At 47.0% G+C, this 18,240-nt stretch overlaps 1 long non-coding RNA gene across 1 annotated transcript; it reads left to right on the top strand.

Moving 5' to 3' along the window:
• Nucleotides 1-6,127: 6,127 nt before the first annotated feature.
• Nucleotides 6,128-17,392, top strand: LOC121108122. Its single transcript, XR_005842438.2, has 3 exons — nt 6,128-6,300; nt 15,628-15,712; nt 17,249-17,392. It is a non-coding gene; the product is annotated as an uncharacterized LOC121108122 (long non-coding RNA).
• The last annotated feature ends 848 nt before the right edge of the window (nt 17,393-18,240 follow it).

The raw sequence follows: 18,240 nt of genomic DNA, 5'->3' as shown, positions 1-18,240 counted from the left end.
ATAAAAACCCAAACGTAAACAGAATGAAGACCAAAAAAGGTGCGCAGATGTATACGTACGTGACAGGCCATGCCAAGAAGCCCAGGGAAGAGGGAAATGAAAGACATCGCCTTGTGCTTACTGAGAACTTCTCATACAGTTGGTCGGTCAGCAGAGGGTTCAGGAGCTCCCTGAAGTACATTCTGCAGAGGGAGCTCACGCTGCAAATGTCACAGTCATAGCTGCCCTCAGTTAGGTCACGAATCTGCTCGGAGTCAAACTCATGGCTGGAGAGAAGGACACAAAAATGGGTAGAGGGGATTGAAAAAGAGGAAAACAAGTAAAAAGCAATGCAAAATAAAGTCAAAAAAAGGAAGGGGTTCCTGATTGACAGGAAAAAATAAACAGTCACCAGCACTAGATGAGCCACGCTAGACGAGATCTTTCCAAAAGGAGACCTTTTCTTTTTGCTAAGGCATTTCCAGTTACGCTGACAACTGACTGCCTAGTCTACAATCACATGCCAGGAGCCCAGAGCAGCAAGGACGAGCATGGGCTGCTCAGAAGGGCTCTGCGAACAAGAGGAAACTGGAATGAGAACTGACAGCACTGACACTGCAGTCCCACAGCCTTCCAACGCTCCATCCTGAAGGAGAACTTCCTGCACCAGCAAGTCTACTGAGCACCATCAAACAGCAACAATCCTGGCCCACCACTGCTGAGTGTGCACTGCCCGCACAGAGCTGCCCCACAGCGCAGGCCTCTGAATGCCCAGAACATGGCACATGCCCCTTTCCACCCCTACTGACAGCTGTGTCAGTCACAGCACTCTCACGGTAGTTTTGGGATGCTGGACGCAATGCTGGACAGGTGGTACATCCCCCACACCACGCCATGCTGCTCAGTGAATCCAGTGCAGCTCTGGAGGACCTGGGGAACTACAGAACAAGTGCCAGCGGTTAGCTGAGCTTGTTATTCAAGTCCTGGTCCAGGCTGTGCTCTTCTCACATCCCATCCACTAAGCCCAGCCAGGCTACTGCTTGGTTCTCCCTTAGAACAGAAAGCTGTCAGAGATGTCACTGCAGGATCTGGTGCAGAGACTAGACAGAGGTGTGTTCTTTGCTTTAAAGAAAAGCCAGGACCTATGAATCAGCCTGGAGAAAGTAATTCTGGGGAAGCCAGACACACTGCAAGTCCCAGCACAGCTCCCACAAGAATGGTGGTGTTCAATCTCATGTCCAGAAGAGCTATGAAACTGATGCAGTACACTCTCTTTGGACAAAAGGCTTCCTTTGTTTTCAGGCTAACGTGGGACTGGCTCACACAGTCTGCTTTAAGCAGTGTTAGATGGACACACAGGGCACACAGACACAAAATAAAAACTCTTCTAGCTAAGCCATCCAAGCCAGCTGCCTCAGCACTCATTTAAAAAAAGTTAGACCCCTCAGCTGTTGTCCTGCCATCTCTCTTTTAGTCTCTCCATCTACTCTTTTCTCACCGTAGTTATGAATCCTCTCTCACACACAATAAGGACATTTATATCATTTTTAAAATATACCTAGTATTTATTTGAAGACTTTGAGAGATTGCAAATCAAAAGCTTCGACACTTGCCTCTTATTTAGCATTAGCCTCAGTCTACCTCTCAGCCATCAACTCCCATTACACATTTAACCACTGGTATCAACTTGCCCCTTGCTAGATGTGATCTCTCCAGGTTGCCTTTAGGTTGCCAACAGATGAAGGTCCCAAGAATAGGCTGTTCCTTAACATCTTGGCCGGAGTGGAGAAGATGCTCTCCCAGGTCACACCCAAACACCCTTTTCTTCAGGATCTCCCACTGCTTTGATTTCTTTGAGTGGGACTTCATGAATAGAAAAAAAAGAAGGTGGTCAGCTTGCCATCATCACCATTCCTGATCCAAGCCAGGATGCCATGGGCCGCCTTGGCCACCTGGGCACACTGCTGGCTCATATTAAGCCGACTGCCCAAGTGCACACCAAGGTCCCTTTCCATCAGGCAGCTTTCCAGCCACTCCTCCCCAAGCCTGTAGGGTTGCCTGGGCTTTTTGTGAAGAAAATGCAGGACCCAACACTTGGCCCTGTTGAAACTCATACAGTTTACCTTGGCCCATCAATCCAGCCTATCCAGATCCCTCCGTAGTGCCTTTCTCCCCTCTGGCTGATCAGCACTCACTCCCAACTTGCTGTCATCTCCAAACACACTGAGCGTGAGCTCAATCCCCTTGTCAAGATCATAGTATCATAGAATCATAGAATAGTCTAGGTTGAAAAGGACCACAATGATCATCTGGTTTCAACCCCCCCGCCACGGGCAGGGTCGACAACCACCAGACCAGGCTGCCCAGAGCCACATCCAGCCTGGCTTTGAATGCCTCCAGGGATGGGGCATCCACAGCCTCCTTGGGCAACCTGTTCCAGTCCGTCACTACCCTCTGCGTGAAAAACTTCCTCCTAATACCTATCCTAAACCTCCCCTGTCTCAGTTTAAAACCATTCCCCCTTTTCCATCACTATCCACCCTCGTAAACAGCAGTCCCCCCTCCTGTTTATACTCTCCCTTCATGTATTGGAAGGCCACCATGAGGTCTCCCCACAGCTTTCTCTTCTCCAAGCTAAATAAGCCCAGTTACCTCAACCTTCCTTCATAGGAGAGGTGCTCCAGCCCTCTGATCATCTTAATGGCTTTCCTCTGGACCCGCTCCAAGAGCTCTGTGTCTTGCCTGTACTGAGGGCCACAGGCCTGGATGCAGTACTCTAGATGGAGCCTCACAAGAGCTGAGTAGAGGGGCACAGTCACCTCCCTCTCCCTGCTGGCCACCCTCTTTTAATGCAGCCCAGAACACAGCTGACTTTCCAATTTGCAAGCGTACACTGCTGGCTCACGTCTGGCTTCTTGCCCACCAGGACCCCCAAGTATTTCTCCAACAGGGCTGCTCTCAAGAGGGTCTTTGCCCAGTCTGTATAATACCTGGGACTGCCCTGGCCCACGTGCAACACCTTGGCCTTGTTGAACCTCATTAGGTTCACATGGATTCACCTCTCCAGCCTGTCTAGGTCCCTCTGGATGGCTTCCCTTCTCTCCTATGTATCGCCTGCACCGCCCAGCTGGTGTCATCTGCAAACTTGCTGAGGGTGCACTCGATGCCATCGTCTGTCACTGATGGAGATGTTGAAGAGCACCGGTCCCAAGACCGACTCCTGAGGGACACCGCTCGTGATTGGCCTCCACCATGACACAGACCCATTGATCACAACCCTTTGGCTGCGACCCGCCAACCAATTCTTAATCCACCAAACAGTCCATCCTTCAAATCCACACCTCTCCAATTTAGAGAGCAGGATGTGGTGAAGGACCATGTCAAAGGCTTTGCAGAAGTCCAGGTAGATGACATGCATCACCCTTCCCCTGTCCACCGATGCCGTCACTCCATCATAGAAGGCACTGATTGGTCAGACACAATCTGCCCTTGCTGAAGCCATGCTGGCTGTCTCAAATCACCTCTTTGTCTCATATGTGCCTTAACATAGCTTCTAGGAGGATCGGCTCCATGATCTTCCCAGGCACAGAGGTGAGGCACACCGGTCTGTACTTCCACAGATCCTCCTTTCTCCCTTTCTTAAAAATGGGAGTAACGTTTCCCTTTTTCCAGTCACTGGAGACTTCACCAGACAGCTATGATTTTTCAAATATGATGGAGAGCGGCTCAGTGAGACATTAGCCGTCTCTCTCTGAACCCTAGGATGGATATCATCCAGCCCCATGGACTTATTATATACTTTCAGTTTCAAGAGGAGGTCTCGGACTTGTTCCACTGTTACAGTGGGACGGAACCTGCTCCTCTCACCCACACCTAGGGCTTCAGGGTCCTGGCAAACAGGGGGAGGAGCCTGACCACCAGTGAAGACCGAGGCAAAGCACTTAGTGAGTACCTCAGCTTTTTCCTTCTGAGGAAGCCAGCTCTCCATCCTCATTTATCAGAGGGGGAACACTCTCCTTGATCTGTCTCCTCCTGCTTATGTACCTGAAGAGCTCCTGGTTATTTTCACATCCCTCCCCACTTCCCAGGCTACACAACCCTGCTTCCCCTTCCTGGACATTTCCCTTTTTTCCTTCCTCAGCCATGCCGGTTGCCCGCCTCCTCTGCTCAATTTCTTCTGCTGGGGGGATTGAGAGCTCTTGAGCTCTCAGAAGGCTGTCCCTAAAGAGCTGCCAGCTCTGTTCTGTGCCCATGCCCTCAAGGAACCTTTCCCAGCAGATCCTACCCAGCAGTTCTTTAAGCAGCCCTTTGGCAGCCCTGAAGCACAGGGTCCTGGCTCTGCTTTTTGCCAGGCCTGCATTCCTCCAGATCACAAACCCCACCAAGGCATGCTCACTGCAGCCCAGGCTGTCTCCAATCTTAACCTCTTTAATGCTCTCCTCTGGTGAGCACCAGGTCCAGTAGGGCTTCACCTCGGCTCTGTCCGTCTAATCCCTGGACCAGGAAGTTATCCTCTAGGAGACTCCAGGACTCTCCTGGATTGTCTGCCACCCGTCATGCCACTGTATTGAGTATAACTCTTTTCTAAAAAAAATTCTCAGCACTACAAATGATAATATTCAAAACATGTACATATATATGGCATACATACATTTCATAGAAATTAAATAACAACAAACAAGAAACAAAAGACCCCCAATAAACTGCTTTCTTCCAAAGCGTACCCTGGTGAGCAGAGAACAGCAATACCAAGCCTGCCGTCATCACGTCACTGCCATCAGGGCTCAAACTAAGGCAGCCATCTGACCAGGGAAGAAGTTCTATTAGGCACTGCTCAGTGATGACGCTCAGAATGAAGCAGCAAAGATGTTACGTGGAGGAGGTGACTTTTTGGAACTATCACCCTTTGTCTTCTGTAGCCAGCACTGACTGGCTATATATATATATAAACAGCTGTAAAAATGGCTGTTTATATATCATAAACAGCCATTCCCCCTCCTGTTTATACGCTCCCTTCAAGTACTGGAAGGCCACCACGAGGTCTCCCCAGAGCTTTCTCTTCTCCAAGCTAAACAAGCCCAGTTTCCTCAACCTTTCCTCATAGGAGAGGTGTTCCAGCCCTCTGAGCATCTTAATGGCCCTCCTCTGGATCCTCTAAGATCTCCTCATCCTTCCTGTGCTGGGGGTCCCAGGCCTGGATGCAGTACTGCAGATGGGGCCTCACAAGAGCTGAGCAGAGGGGCACAGTCACCTCCCTCTCCCTGCTGGCCATCCCTTTTTTTTAATGCAGCCCAGAGCACAGTTGGCCTTCCGGGCTGCAGGCACACACTGTTGGCTCATGTCCCCCAGGACTCCCAAATCCTTCTCCAACAGGGCTGCTCTTGAGATCTTCCTCCAGTTTATATAAATACCAGGGACTGCCCTGGCCCCAGTGCAGCACCCTGCACTTGGCCTTATTGAACCTCATTAGGTTCACTCCAGTCCCATTAGATTTACTCCAACTGTTACAATTGAGAAATGAGATCATAAGGGGCTGTAAAACAATTAGAGGGGGGAAAAGCTGTTGTCTGCAAAATGCCACAGCCTGGGGACAGCAGCCAGCTGCCATGGGCATTCCTATGGCAGGAAGGGACACAGGGGGCACGGCCCAGCTTGGGGACATGAGCCGCAACCAAAGGGACCTTGTTCAGACCACTGGGACCACGGTGCCATGGGACAACCCAGGGCGCACGAGGAGACGTGGGAAGGAGGGATGGAGAAGAGCAGAAGTGAAGGAACGGATGGTGGGAGAGATGGAGGATGAGGGAGGGACACACAGCAGGCCGTGTCTGGGCCCACATGAGTGATCTGTTGGCCCCATAGCCGTGCTGGCTGCCACTGTGCCCACCACTTACCATAACATCACATCGAGAGTCAGTGCAAAATCACTTCAGGCGCGTTTAACAGAGAACAGGAAAAGGCCAGAAAGGCACAAAGCCTAACCGCAGCGGCGGCAGCAACCGCCACGACACCCGCCGGGCTTCCAGAACCTTCCTCCGCCGGCACCACCGTAGCCAATCAGCGGCCGCTGCTGGGAGCGCGGCCAATCAGAGCAGCCGTGCATGCCCCCTTCCTGATGCGGCTCTCTCTCAGAAGCAGGGGTGTTGGTGCCGCGCCGCGTCGCGCCTTGGTTCCCGGAGGAGCTCGGCAGGCATCGCTCCTCGGTGCGGCTCTGGGAGCCACCGCGGCCGTCTGTGAGGGGGGGTGGCGGTGAGGAGAGGCGGCCCCGACGGGGCCGCGGTGCAACGCACGGCGCTGGGAGCGGCCCCGGATACCGTCCAGGTACCGCCCGGGACGGTTCCCTCTGCGGGGCGGGCGCGCGGTCCGCGGGTCGGGGTGCGTGCCGGGTGCGTGCCGGCCGATGGCGCACAGGGAGACGTGTGAGTGTGTGTGTGGGTGTGTGTGTGTGGGTGTGTGTGTGTGGGTGTGTGTGTGTGTGTGTGTGGGTTGGGGGGCGGGGGGGGGAAGGTTTGTGAGAGAGTGTAGTTATTAATTCCCAGTGGATTTCTAACACTCCTCGAGCCGCTCAGTCCCCCCCGGTCAGACCCGCGTTTTCCCTATTTCTTCCAATCTCCTCGCTCGCTCCTCACTGTAATGACCTGAGTGCAGCATTGCTCAAAGCAGAGAATTGATAGACAGAATCTGCGAAGCGATTTGTCTCAGTGTGACTCAGCGCTGTGTGGTGCTGCGTCCCATCTGATGGGTATCCGTAGCCGTGTTTGGGGTGCGTGGCTCATTGTGCAGCTCCTCCTTCCTGTGCAGCTCCACGAGGTGCGGTGGTGTCACAGCTGGGCTGCCTCGTTCCTTTGGAAACAGTCCTGGGATTACAGCTGGACAGAAATGGGCGCCGTTTGAATGTTCAGAGCGGTGCCTTCAGCAGTGAACGTGCCGGAGGTCTTCAATAGCAACAAGATCAGCTGGATTTATGGCACAGATTTTTGGGAGCGATGGTAATAGGTGTGCGTGTGTCAACCAAGAGAAGATCAGTGTGTATGGATCTTGTCTATCAATGTGCATGCCAGAAGAGTACTCGGAACAACTTATTTAACATATAGCTAGAGATGGAGTGGAATACTCTGAGCCTGGAGACAAACTGGATATAGCTTTTGTCAGAATAACAGTATTTCAGTCTGAAAGCGCAGCATTTCTGTGACCAGCTGCTTGTGTTTCTGCTGTATTGGCCCACAGCGATTCAAACAACACAGAGAAACACAGAAGTGTACTGTAATTCATCATATAAAGTAGAGAACTTTATTCGCTATGAGAACAGATGTACCTTCTTTCTCCTAAATGTGTGCTGCTGCAGCTGGTCACCTCAGTGTCAGGTACAAATCTGAACCAAGGTTTTGTGGTTGAACTGAAGCCAGTAGGACGTGTTCACGTGCTGCTGATCCCAGCAGCTTCCTGCAGTGGGTGCAGCTGTATTTAGACACCGTGTGGAATTTGCTGCTCTACATGAAGTTATTTCTCAGTCCTTTTCATAAGAATGTTGCACGCAAAGTTTAAAACCTCAACGTCAGTTTAAAAAACAAAACACTGAAAAACCAGCGCTGTAAAACCTGTGATGTATAGCTCTTGAGAGCAAGCTTAGATTGTTTTTTTAATGCATATGATAGTTGGTTTGATGCTTATGTCTCTTTGCTTGGATTTGAGGAAAAGTCTTTTACAGTGGTGGTGGTGAGGCACTGGAACGGGTTGCCCAGAGATGCGGTTGATGCTCCCGTCCCTTTGTCATCAGTGAAATGTTGAATCATAGAACAGCTTGGGTTGAAAAGGACCACAATGATCATCGAGTTTCAACCCCCCTGCCACAGGCAGGGTCGCCAACCATGAGCCCAGGCTGCCCAGAGCCACATCCAGCCTGGCCTTGAATGCCTCCAGGGATGGGGCATCCACAGCCTCCTTGGGCAACCTGTTCCAGTGCGTCACCACCCTCCGAGTGAAAAATTGATTGAAGATTGTGATTCCGTACCTGGCTGTCAGTCCAGTGTAATGTGGACTAGTGTTTACATTTATAGACTGCATCCAAAATAGGAACTGAATGCAGTGTGTGTGCAGCAGAAGCCTGCGCAGGAAGCTGGGCCAGCGAGAATGCAGGGCATTCGATGGCAGCCCTGGACAGCAGCACAGCAAGCAGTATGTTTTGAATGTAGTTAATTTCCTAATGAAATGCCAGGCAGTAATCATCAAGCAGACCTGTAATGACTTCTCTTTCTGACGCCTGATGTTAGTAGCTGTGTTGTAGTTTTGATCAAGTGTGCCAAAGACCCGGGACCTACAACACAGTAAGAAAGGCAGGCATGGAAGGAGTTTGTATTCCTTCTATATAGTATATAGATAAATAGACAAGGCAAAGTCAGAATGAAATTTTAATCCTAAATGTATTTGTAAGTGATGGTGGTAGTGCTGCCTGTAATTAAGCTTGCTTCACGTTTCCCGTTATAAGACCCTGTTTTCAGTGGTGTCTAAGTTGGCCGAATTTGAACTGATGAGGCTGAAACTTTCCATGCTGAATGTCTGCTTCAGATGAATTGGTTTGGAAAGATTAAACAAAAAAATGGTTTCATTGCTTCTGGGAATGAAATCAAGAGAAAAATATTTTCTTTTGCTGTGCCAACTTTATTTTGGTATTTCCTGGGTTTTGAGTGCTTGGGTCTGTAGCCTTGATGATTTTATGAATGTACGTTTATGTTTCCTTCAGAAAAGGAAAGTAATAATAATGCCTACATACATACATTCAGATAACTAAAGAGTGTTTAAGTTGATGTGAAAACTGTAAACAATTAAGTTGCGTAAGAAACAATCAATATATATAGTATATATAGTAATATAGTTTGTCAGTGATAGTCACTTTGGTCCTCCCTGCTTTTAGTAACACCCATGTGGTGTCCAGGATATCTGGAAACATTGCTGGAGCCTTTGGGGCCCTATTATATATGTGTTTATTCTATTCCCAATTGTTTTTTTTCCTTTTTATCTCCATGCCTGTTGGTTACTTCTGACTATAACTGAGAGCTGATGTAGTCCTACAAACAAACCTTTGCATTCTGTTCATGCTGGAGGAGCTGAAGCAGGGGAAGAAAGTAATTATCAACTCTTCCCTAAATGTCAGTCACTACCAGGGGAAGTCAATCTGGTATATGGCATCTAAGAGAAACTACATGGATATCTGTTATGAAGGAGAGATGCTGTCTGTAAGCACTGTTTGTGTCACATTGCCACCTAAATGACGATGTGATCCTAAAAGGAGCCCTCAAGCTCCCTTCCCATACCCAGGTTATGTAGATACTGGTGATGCTAAGAACTTTAACTTCATTTGCTGGCTTTTACAGTAGGTGATTATTTACTGTTTGTTTGTCCTTGCTCCCCTATCCAAACTATTTCAGTGAGTTTTATCTTCTGGCAAGACAGAGTTTGTAGTTGAGGTTTGGTTGAAAAAATGAAGGATTGCAAACAAGAGCTGTGGTAGATTGCAGTCTGGAAAAGAAAAAAGTCCTGGGGGACTCTTGTATTGTAGCTCCTAAAGGCCTCCGAGTGCTTCTGGGGCTGTATCCTTTAACCTGGACTAGAGAAGAGTCTTTGAAGTTCCTACGGTTTGATTGGGAAGGGAGACAGAGGATGAAGGCGGTGAGGCACAGAAGTGAAAAGCTCCATTCAGTGTTATGTATCTGCTCATGGCAGTGATAGGTTTTTCCCTTCTGTGTGAGGTGAAGAGACAGGCTGGTTGTAGAGCTGTGCTGGGTGACTGGTTGCTGAACTCATCTGAAAAAAATCAGTCTGTTTCACAAACAGGAGAAAACAAAGAGTAGTTGGAGAACGCCGGTGTATGTGCATATGGCGTTGTCCTGCAGGACAAAGAGGTGCTCAGGCTTGCGACTGTCCTGGAAACTGTTCCAATAATGGAAATGTAGTGACTTCTGAGCTAACGTGGATGAGATTGCTGTCATGAACACCCTCCTGTGGAAGGGCTCTACCCAGCAGCTAACAAGCTTGGCCCCGTAATGTCTCTGAACTCGATCCCTCAGAAATGGGAGCGGTGGTATACAGTGACAGGGAAGTTGTTTGCACAGCATTTCTCTTGAAATGACTCCCACTCGCTCTGTTCCTAATCGATGTGTACGTTCTTCCACATGAGATTTCAGTGGATGCAGTATGTTCCTTCACTTCGTCCCCTGAATGGGTGTTGATGTGCTATGAAACAGCTGCCTTGCTCTGCTCTGGAGGTAGGTGCTCTTTCAGAGGCTGAAGTAACTCCTGCCAACATCCGGCTTGTCTTATTAACCTGTTGGGATTGCTCCAGACCAAGTTACAGAGGACTGCTGTGTTATGTGGCAAATGATCTGGAAAAGGTATTTTATTGTTTACGTGGAATTACACTTGCAACTTGTATCTGTAATAGCCATCAGACCTTGCTGTACAGCTTTTGTTCGCAAGGGAATATTGAAGCAGTTCTGTACCTTCCTTGGTTGAGGTTCAAATGTGTAGGTGGAAATCTGATTACTGAAAAAGAGCCTTAAGAAATCGGGCTGTCTTCAGGATTGTTTCTTGGAAGAAGGATGGCAGCAGGGCCAGTGTGAGAGTAAGTGTGGAGAAGCGGTCAGTATGCGGTGGTGTTACTTTCCCAGCTGCGCAGTGGGCTTTTCTGTAGTGTGTAGCTTCTTGCACAGCAATGACCTTTCATTCTTATTTCTGCAGTCCCCGAAGTATGCGTGATCTGGAATTGTGCAGTAATGTGAGTAATACCTGAAATCTCGTTATGGGCTTCCAAAGGAAGTCCTATGTTTGGACATCCGGTTGTATCTTTCTAGGAAAACCTGTTGTTCATCATCCTTTCTGGAAAGTGGCTTTGGAAAGGTATATTGGCAGAGAGAATTTACAGTATTATTTTAAGACACTTAATAAACCATAGTGTTCCTTTATTACAGTGTAAAGCGGTGTCAGTTTTGAGTTTTATAATGCATTTAAGTGCAGTTGTGGCCTTCATGAATATAATACCAATGATTATATGAGAAGGGCACTGCGTAAGCTGAAGATGAGTTGAGGTTGGACATTACACACTGATTTCCCAAGAGGACTCCTTCAGAGCCTGGAGAAGTAATTTCAATAGTCATCTCTTTTCATTGTAAGCTAATTGCTAAATATTGTAGCTGCTTAATATAGTATGTAATTTGTTCACTTATTTGTGGTTATGTTCCCAGAATGGGGGATAAAATTGAATTGGAGTATTTGAATATTTGAGTATTGGGATTAAAAAGAAAATTTGAGTCAAGAAATGAGATGGTACTACTTTGCTAGCTTAAGAAACAGGCCAGATAGGGAAATGGTGTGTTTGTAGCTGCTTTGAAAAAACTTTTCCACTCTGCTGTACCTGGTGCTGTTGTGCTTAGAGTGTGAAGATAAAATGTGAAAGGTTGAAGTTAGTTGCATGTAAATAATTTGTGTGCCTTAATGGATGTCATGCAATAGCTTAAGAGCGTTGTGAATGGAAGGTTTTCTATGAGCGTAGATGGTAATTGCAGTGTGGAAGGATACAAATGGTGACTTCAGCCGTGTGGGGCCCAGAGGTGGAAGTCATCACTCCTGGAAGCAGGAAAGGGAAGTGAGACTGAGTCAATCAGGAGAGCAGCAAAACTGTGACTGTCTGATACTCTAGTTTGTAGGAAGGGAGAAGGCGTTGGTTGTGCCAAGGGCACAAGGCCTGTAGTTAGGTTTGTAAGTGCAGCATCCTCCCTGTCTGTCAAGCTGCTTCTGATGCAGTCATGGTCTCTTGGATCCCAGGAGTGCATGACAAGGTCCTGTTCTGGAGCACTGATTTCATTTGCTTCCAACAGGTGCTTCATGAGGTTTATGAACTGTTTTTCTTAACTCCATCAAACTAGGGTTTGACTTACTGGGTGCTGGTTTTACAGTTTTAGAACTTGTGCAGCATAAAAAAAAAAAATGACGCTTTTTCCGTGACATCCTCATTACACGTGAACTGCAGTGTCTTACATAGTACAGCTGCAAGGTTCCTTTTGAAAGTAACGATCCCCAGCTCATACCTATGAGAAAATCAAAGCAAACATTTAGCCCTTGCTGGGATCCATTACACAGTAAGGAAAACCTTCCACTCTGCTGAATGCGGTCTCTTACTTGGTTCTTAAGACTGGGGAGATAGAGAGGTAAGTAATGATCAACCTGGTTTCTTCTCCTCTTCCTCCTTTTCCCATGAGAGCTCTGTAGAACTCACCAGGTCTGGCATGGCAGAAGCATTCTGGAGCTCAGCAGTGCTTTTCCTTTGCTCTGAGTAATGCTCTTGTACTTCTCAGCTGGCTACCCAAGGCAGCTCTGCTCTGCTGGGTATTACTGGGCATATCTACTTCTGTTCTGTAATTGTTGTGTTTCTTCTGGTATAATGAGACAAAGCAGGTTGTTATCTTAGAGTCACGGTTTGTTCACCTCCTATGTTTTTCTTGCAGGAGAAACATGTACGCGGTTGTCACGGGGAGCTGATGGTCAGGCTGTGATACTCAGCTAAAAACTGCTCATCAGAAGTGCTAACATGCAGAATTTGCAGTGCTGCATGCCTGTAGTTGGTAGGAATAAGAGGTGAAGAAGTCTCTCAAGTGTTAATATTCATTGTGCTAGATGGGTGCAAATGGGCAGCTGTGTTCCCAGGAGACAGTCATGTTGCAGGGGCATTGAAACAGCTTCTGAAAGAGTAGCTGAGACAGAGAGGTGCTTCTTGAGGACGAAGTTGTCTGTAGACTTCTGGAGATGCTAAAGTGGGCAATGGGCTTCCCTTCTTTTTAATCACTGATTTTTAAAAGCAGTCCTGGAAATACTTTGTACTGATTTAAATTGCTGATATGAGGAGCTTCTGTCCATTATGAGGAAAAAAAGCTTAAACTTCAAAACCTGATGCTGAGTTGCAGTTTAGATTTTTCTCTCCAAATATCCCAGAATCAAGTATTTCTTGCCAGGAAATATTCTTCTGCTTAATTTCAGATGCCATATTGTTAACGTAAAGCAGAATTTGAATGTGAAATGATGCAAAAGGTCCTCGCTTTCATGATTGCTGGATAGCTGCTCCCTGTACAGTTCTCTGTATACGGTTGAACACGTGGGGCCTGTTAATCGAACTAATCAACAGCATGCTTGAACAGTGGGACGTTTTTAACCTTGGTAATTCATCTTGCCCTTCTCAAAGAAAGGAGGAGACGAAGGATGTTTTGCACTGCACCTGTTTCTGGTTCTTCAGGGTGCAATGAGTGTAGCCAGTATCCAGAGACAGGGCTGGATGGAGTAGTACAGCCTTCAGAGCACGTTGGTGTTTTTCATTTTTGTGAAGGTTTGGTTTTTTTCCTGACTGAAATCACAATGCAGTGCTGCACTCACACAGCTCATCTTTTTGGATCGTTGCGTCTCACTTTAAATAGTGAGGTTTGAAAACTGAACTGGGAGTAGTCCAACAAGTTTATTCTCTTAGGCCATTGCATTTGAAAGCATTTAACAGCTAGCAGGAGCAGGACCAACAGTGTATCATACTTGTGCAAAAAGAGGGAACTAGGAAGTGAGCAGCAACTTACTGCTTTTTTTGTTCTGTTCTTTGGTCAGCACAGAGGAACACAACAGATCTCCTTAGGAACCTGTGTTATTTTTCTCATTATGACTACAACTTCTGGGACATCCTTAGTAAATCAAAGTCATTTCTGAATTACCTGAGCACAAAAAAAAAAAAAAAAAAAATGAACCGGAACATAAAGTTGACAGCTGTGAGGTTTTCTTTCTGCGTTCACCTCCCTCAGAAACAGCTGAAGGGATTTTAGAAGACTTTCCGAAGATATCCCCCTTTACACATAGGGCAGAGTTAAACAGAAGAAAAACTTAGTAAATCTACTACAACTCACTGTGTTTTGACAGCTTTTGTCTCTTCCTTATTGCAGTAGTTTGTGCATGTGTTTAGTTGGTACCAGTATTTCATGGATAACTGCTCTTAACACAGGTTTTACAAAAGGTTGGTTGCCATTCATTATTTCCCAGGGTGAGGAGTGTGCTGTTAGGCAGAGGTCAGAATGTGCAGCCATGGCTTGGGAGCATTTTCTCGCTGAAGTCAAAACCTGAGGAGTGAGCCATGGGCTGAAGGACTCTGATTGGAATATTGATGTGAATCGTGGCTGTGGGAAGGAAGAATGGGGAGAGGGAGCAACTAAGCACACATTCACAATAACAGACAGCAACAAAAACCCCATAAAAGCAGATGTATTTCATTGAGAACATATAAAAAAAAAAAAAAAGGGGCGAAAGGAACGAAGATGGCTAATATTTCCACAGGTGATTTTTTTCTATTGGCCTTCTGTCCCCAGATGGAAGACATTCTGTCCCAGCAGCTTAATCAAGAGTTCAGGAGTTTAGGGAAAGGTTGGAATGAGGTTCAGTTTCTCCGTATTTTGGTGAAACTGTGCAATAACTGTTTTCATTTGACTGTCTCTGTGACACGTGTGCACACCCGGGTCGGATTTGGCAGAGAAAGAGTTAACAGCAAACTGTACCTCCCTTTCCTGCCCTTTGAATGGGCCCTAATGATTCTGTGCTCTGTAATGTGATCACAGAAGTAGGAAGCCATGATGAATTGGTTGGTTGCTGGTCCTGCAAGTGTGTGTTTTATTACAGCATGCAAACTTTGTGCTCTGCAGCATCTAGAGAAAAGGACCTGGATTCCAAATCATAGCTGAGTTTGATGTGCAAGTCTGTTTTTATGAGGTGTATCTGCTGGCTCAGGGCTGAGCACCAAGGAGGTGTGCAGCAGGATGGGAGAAGCTGCCCTTCTGCTCAAAGCAGGAAGCGTTTCTATGGGAATTAATTAATTTTGATATATTGAATTTGGGTGTGGAGTGAGCTGCAAAATCCTTCAGCCTCATTCTTCCCTCCCTGTTCTATGTCCTTGTTCATTCTCTAAATAATTTCATGCATGCAACTCCAAAATTCCAGGTGTTCAGTGTGCGGTAGTGTCCCACAAGACCATCGTCACTGGGCCACAGGACTCCATGGCAGGGGCAGAAAGCCCACGGGGACACATGGCAGGAGCAGCATGGCGGCCTGGGCAGGTCCCTTGGGGTGGGCACAGGGCAACAGATGGGCAGCAGCTGCCTCTGGGGAGGGGGCTGGCCCAGGGCACTGCTCCTCACCTCTGCAGAAAGCACTGGCCAGTGCAGGGGCTTGTTCTTAGCTTGTTCAAAGGTACGTGTCTCAATGATGTCGGCTCTGAACTGTCAGCTCAGGCAGCTGGGCTCAGTGGTGTTGTGGGGCCCTTCCCATTGAACTGGTGATTCTGTAGTAAGTTAATTGCAGGTCTTCTGCTCCTGAATGCCTTTGCTCATAAAGCAAGAAATGCCATCAAAGTCTTAACTTTCATCGGGAGAGAAGGTACCTTATTTCCTCCTGCAAATTAAAGAATAAGACCATTTTATATGAGAGTGTTCTGAAAGCAAAAAGGAAAAAAAATCCTAACCGTTCAGAACTTTTGGATCTGGTGATAGTGCAGCTGACTCCCATGCAGAATAACTGCATTGTGGTTACCAGACCGTCCAGCTCAAGTCACTTTGTGTAACTGTCCTATTGCTTTTGTAGGTGTTTTCACAACAGTGGAAAACCGCATTGTGTAAAGGAACAGTAAGCCATGTGGGTAAATGCGAACAGCAGTTTAAACGTGCAGGTATGTCTTTTGTCAGCCAAGGAAGAATCCGTAATGGGATCTCAGTGGAAGACATGAGAAAATCTGCAGCTCGAGGACTTGTGTCCATTCCACTCAGAGGATCTCCTCTCTGGGCCTGCCTTAGTGCTCACTTGAAGTTCAGGAGGAATCAGTTCTTGCCGTGCATTTATACCTGCACAAGGAATTGAGCACAATTTCTGTGCTGGTTATTGCAGTGTTTTGTTTCTTTTTGGAAATATGCCCAGTCCTTACTCAGCTATCTTTGCATGCTGCTCTGGTAACTTTTCCTGAAGATGAAACGCTGTTGGGGCTTCAGCTGCACAGCGCTGTGCTCCATGCTGGCTTTCCATGGCCGAGCAGCCTGGCTGAATCCCATTCCTACTACCAGGCCTGATTTTGTGGTGCTGCTGATCTTGCATCCATCCTGTCCCATTTAGCTGAATTTTTTATTTCCTTGCTGTTGTGCATGGTTAGGAGGCGTCCATTTGCACACACTGTGATTCACTTTTCTATTGCCTTCCATTGTGTAACACAATATGAGCGTGAAAGACTCTCTTCTGGTGTCAATCTGGAGAAGACCCGTTTCATGTTGTGATGCACAGTCCTGGGGTTTGTGTGTGTTGTTATGAAGATGGCAAACCGCTCCTCACGGCCTCGCAGAAGGCCTGCTGGCTTCAATTATGTGTTGTAACTCGTTGACTACCCTATGTAAATCATAATGCAACTTATATTGGCTTTTATTGCATGTTGTAACGTGATGATAGGCCCTTTTCATGTGGTGCCTTTTGGCTTTTTTAACAAACCAAAATGTAACAGCCCACCTTCTTATATTCTAATGTAATGAACTCTTTCCACAGCTCTGTCTGATGCCTCTTGGCTTCTCTGAGAGATCCTATTCCTAATTTAATGAGTTCCTCTTCACATCATAATGTAATTAATACTGCCTTTTACAGCATATCCTCACACATCAGTGCCAAATCTTCCCTAGCAAAGCTATAGTTTTTTCTCATCTTCAAATGACTTTCCTTACTTTCAGTTTGTGACCATTGCCTCCCATACTGTCACTGGGCACCCGTGAGAAGAGCCTTTTCTTGACTCCTTCTCTTCCCCATCAGGTATTTACACACGTGGAGAAAATCCCATAAGCGTCTCTGTGGCTCTGTACTGAGCTCAGGGCTTACAGCGCTTATGTTGGACAAACGATTGCTTCCCCTTGTGTTTAGCTTGCAGTGAAAGCACCTGCAGTCACTGGATGCCAGCCATCAGCAGAGTTCATTTTTCAGGGGCTTGTGTTCACTGTGATAACTTGCATGGCTGGGGCCAGTGCAGTATTGCTCTGCAGATGTGTTGGTGCTAACGATGTGAAAAAGAATACCTATGTGCTGTACGAAGACAAAGAGAGAGAACTTGAATATACAGATGAAAAATTTGAGATCATAATTATGTTGATTTTATACAAGCTGGTATTGGAGCTTGTATATTTTTTTAAATGGTAAAAACAGGAAATAAAAGTTTCATAATCTCTTGTTTTTCCAGGAAAGGAGCATTTCCTTGTCTGCCCTGGTAAATGGTTCTCCTACAGCCCCACGTGACGTGTCCTGTCTGCCAGCCAAGGAGGGCTGGCTGTGACAGCTTCATGGCCCCTCAGCTCTGCTCCTCACAATGGTAGGTGCTACTGGAAAGTGTAGGACATTCTTCTCTGTCTCTTCTGATTTTATAGACTGTCAGTACTTAGTCTGCAGCAGTCCTGGCTAGCTTGCCTGAAGCAATTAATAACAACGCACTGCTGAAGTGATTTTTATGGGCCCAGCAGGAGTGTAGGGGATCATTTTATGGGCTGGCACATCCTGGGGGGATGAAGAGACGTGTGTTTCCTTCAAGTATTGTGCATGGTGCTCAGAGAGCTGCTGTGGGAAAACGAAATTGTTATGGGACAGAAAACACACAATGGTCTCAAGCCAGGTGCTCTCTTTATACTGGACAGACTGTCTCACAATGTCCTTCCCCTGGGTGGTGCTATGGATCTCTTGTCTCCTGTTAACTGAGCCCAGAGGGGAAAAAAGTGGCGAACAAATGCATTGTTTGAAGAAAGGACCCATACCCTTGCAGGAGTTCTCCTTGGTGACTTCATCCTTGTGTTCAGTACAGTGCTGGGGCAGATGGGGTTCTGTGAAGCTGATAAAGCATGTGGCACCACTTCGGATCGGGATGGGAAGTAGGCCTTAATAGCTGTTACTGCTTTTGTGAAAGTGCACATCTTCATGGGCATAATATGGAGGGAATGATGGGAAATAGCTGAGAGGAAAATGGAAAATGTGTGATTAATTAAAAGCATGTAGTTCAGTGACTGAAATTACGCGTTCAACAAATTACTTATAAACTAAACAGTGCTCTGAGGATGCAGGATTTGACAATGCAGACACACGTGGAAACACATTTTATACAAGTTACAAGTTAGAGCCTCATCTTGTCCAGAGGTAATATATGGTAGAAGCTGGTTATATGGTCAGTGTGATCTTTGCATGCAA

This window comes from Gallus gallus, chromosome 34, assembly GCF_016699485.2.
Source record: "Gallus gallus isolate bGalGal1 chromosome 34, bGalGal1.mat.broiler.GRCg7b, whole genome shotgun sequence".
Classification (NCBI taxonomy): Eukaryota; Metazoa; Chordata; class Aves; order Galliformes; family Phasianidae; genus Gallus; species Gallus gallus.
The sequence above is the reverse complement of the archived record's forward strand: the minus strand, read 5'-3'. Positions and strand labels throughout refer to the sequence as shown.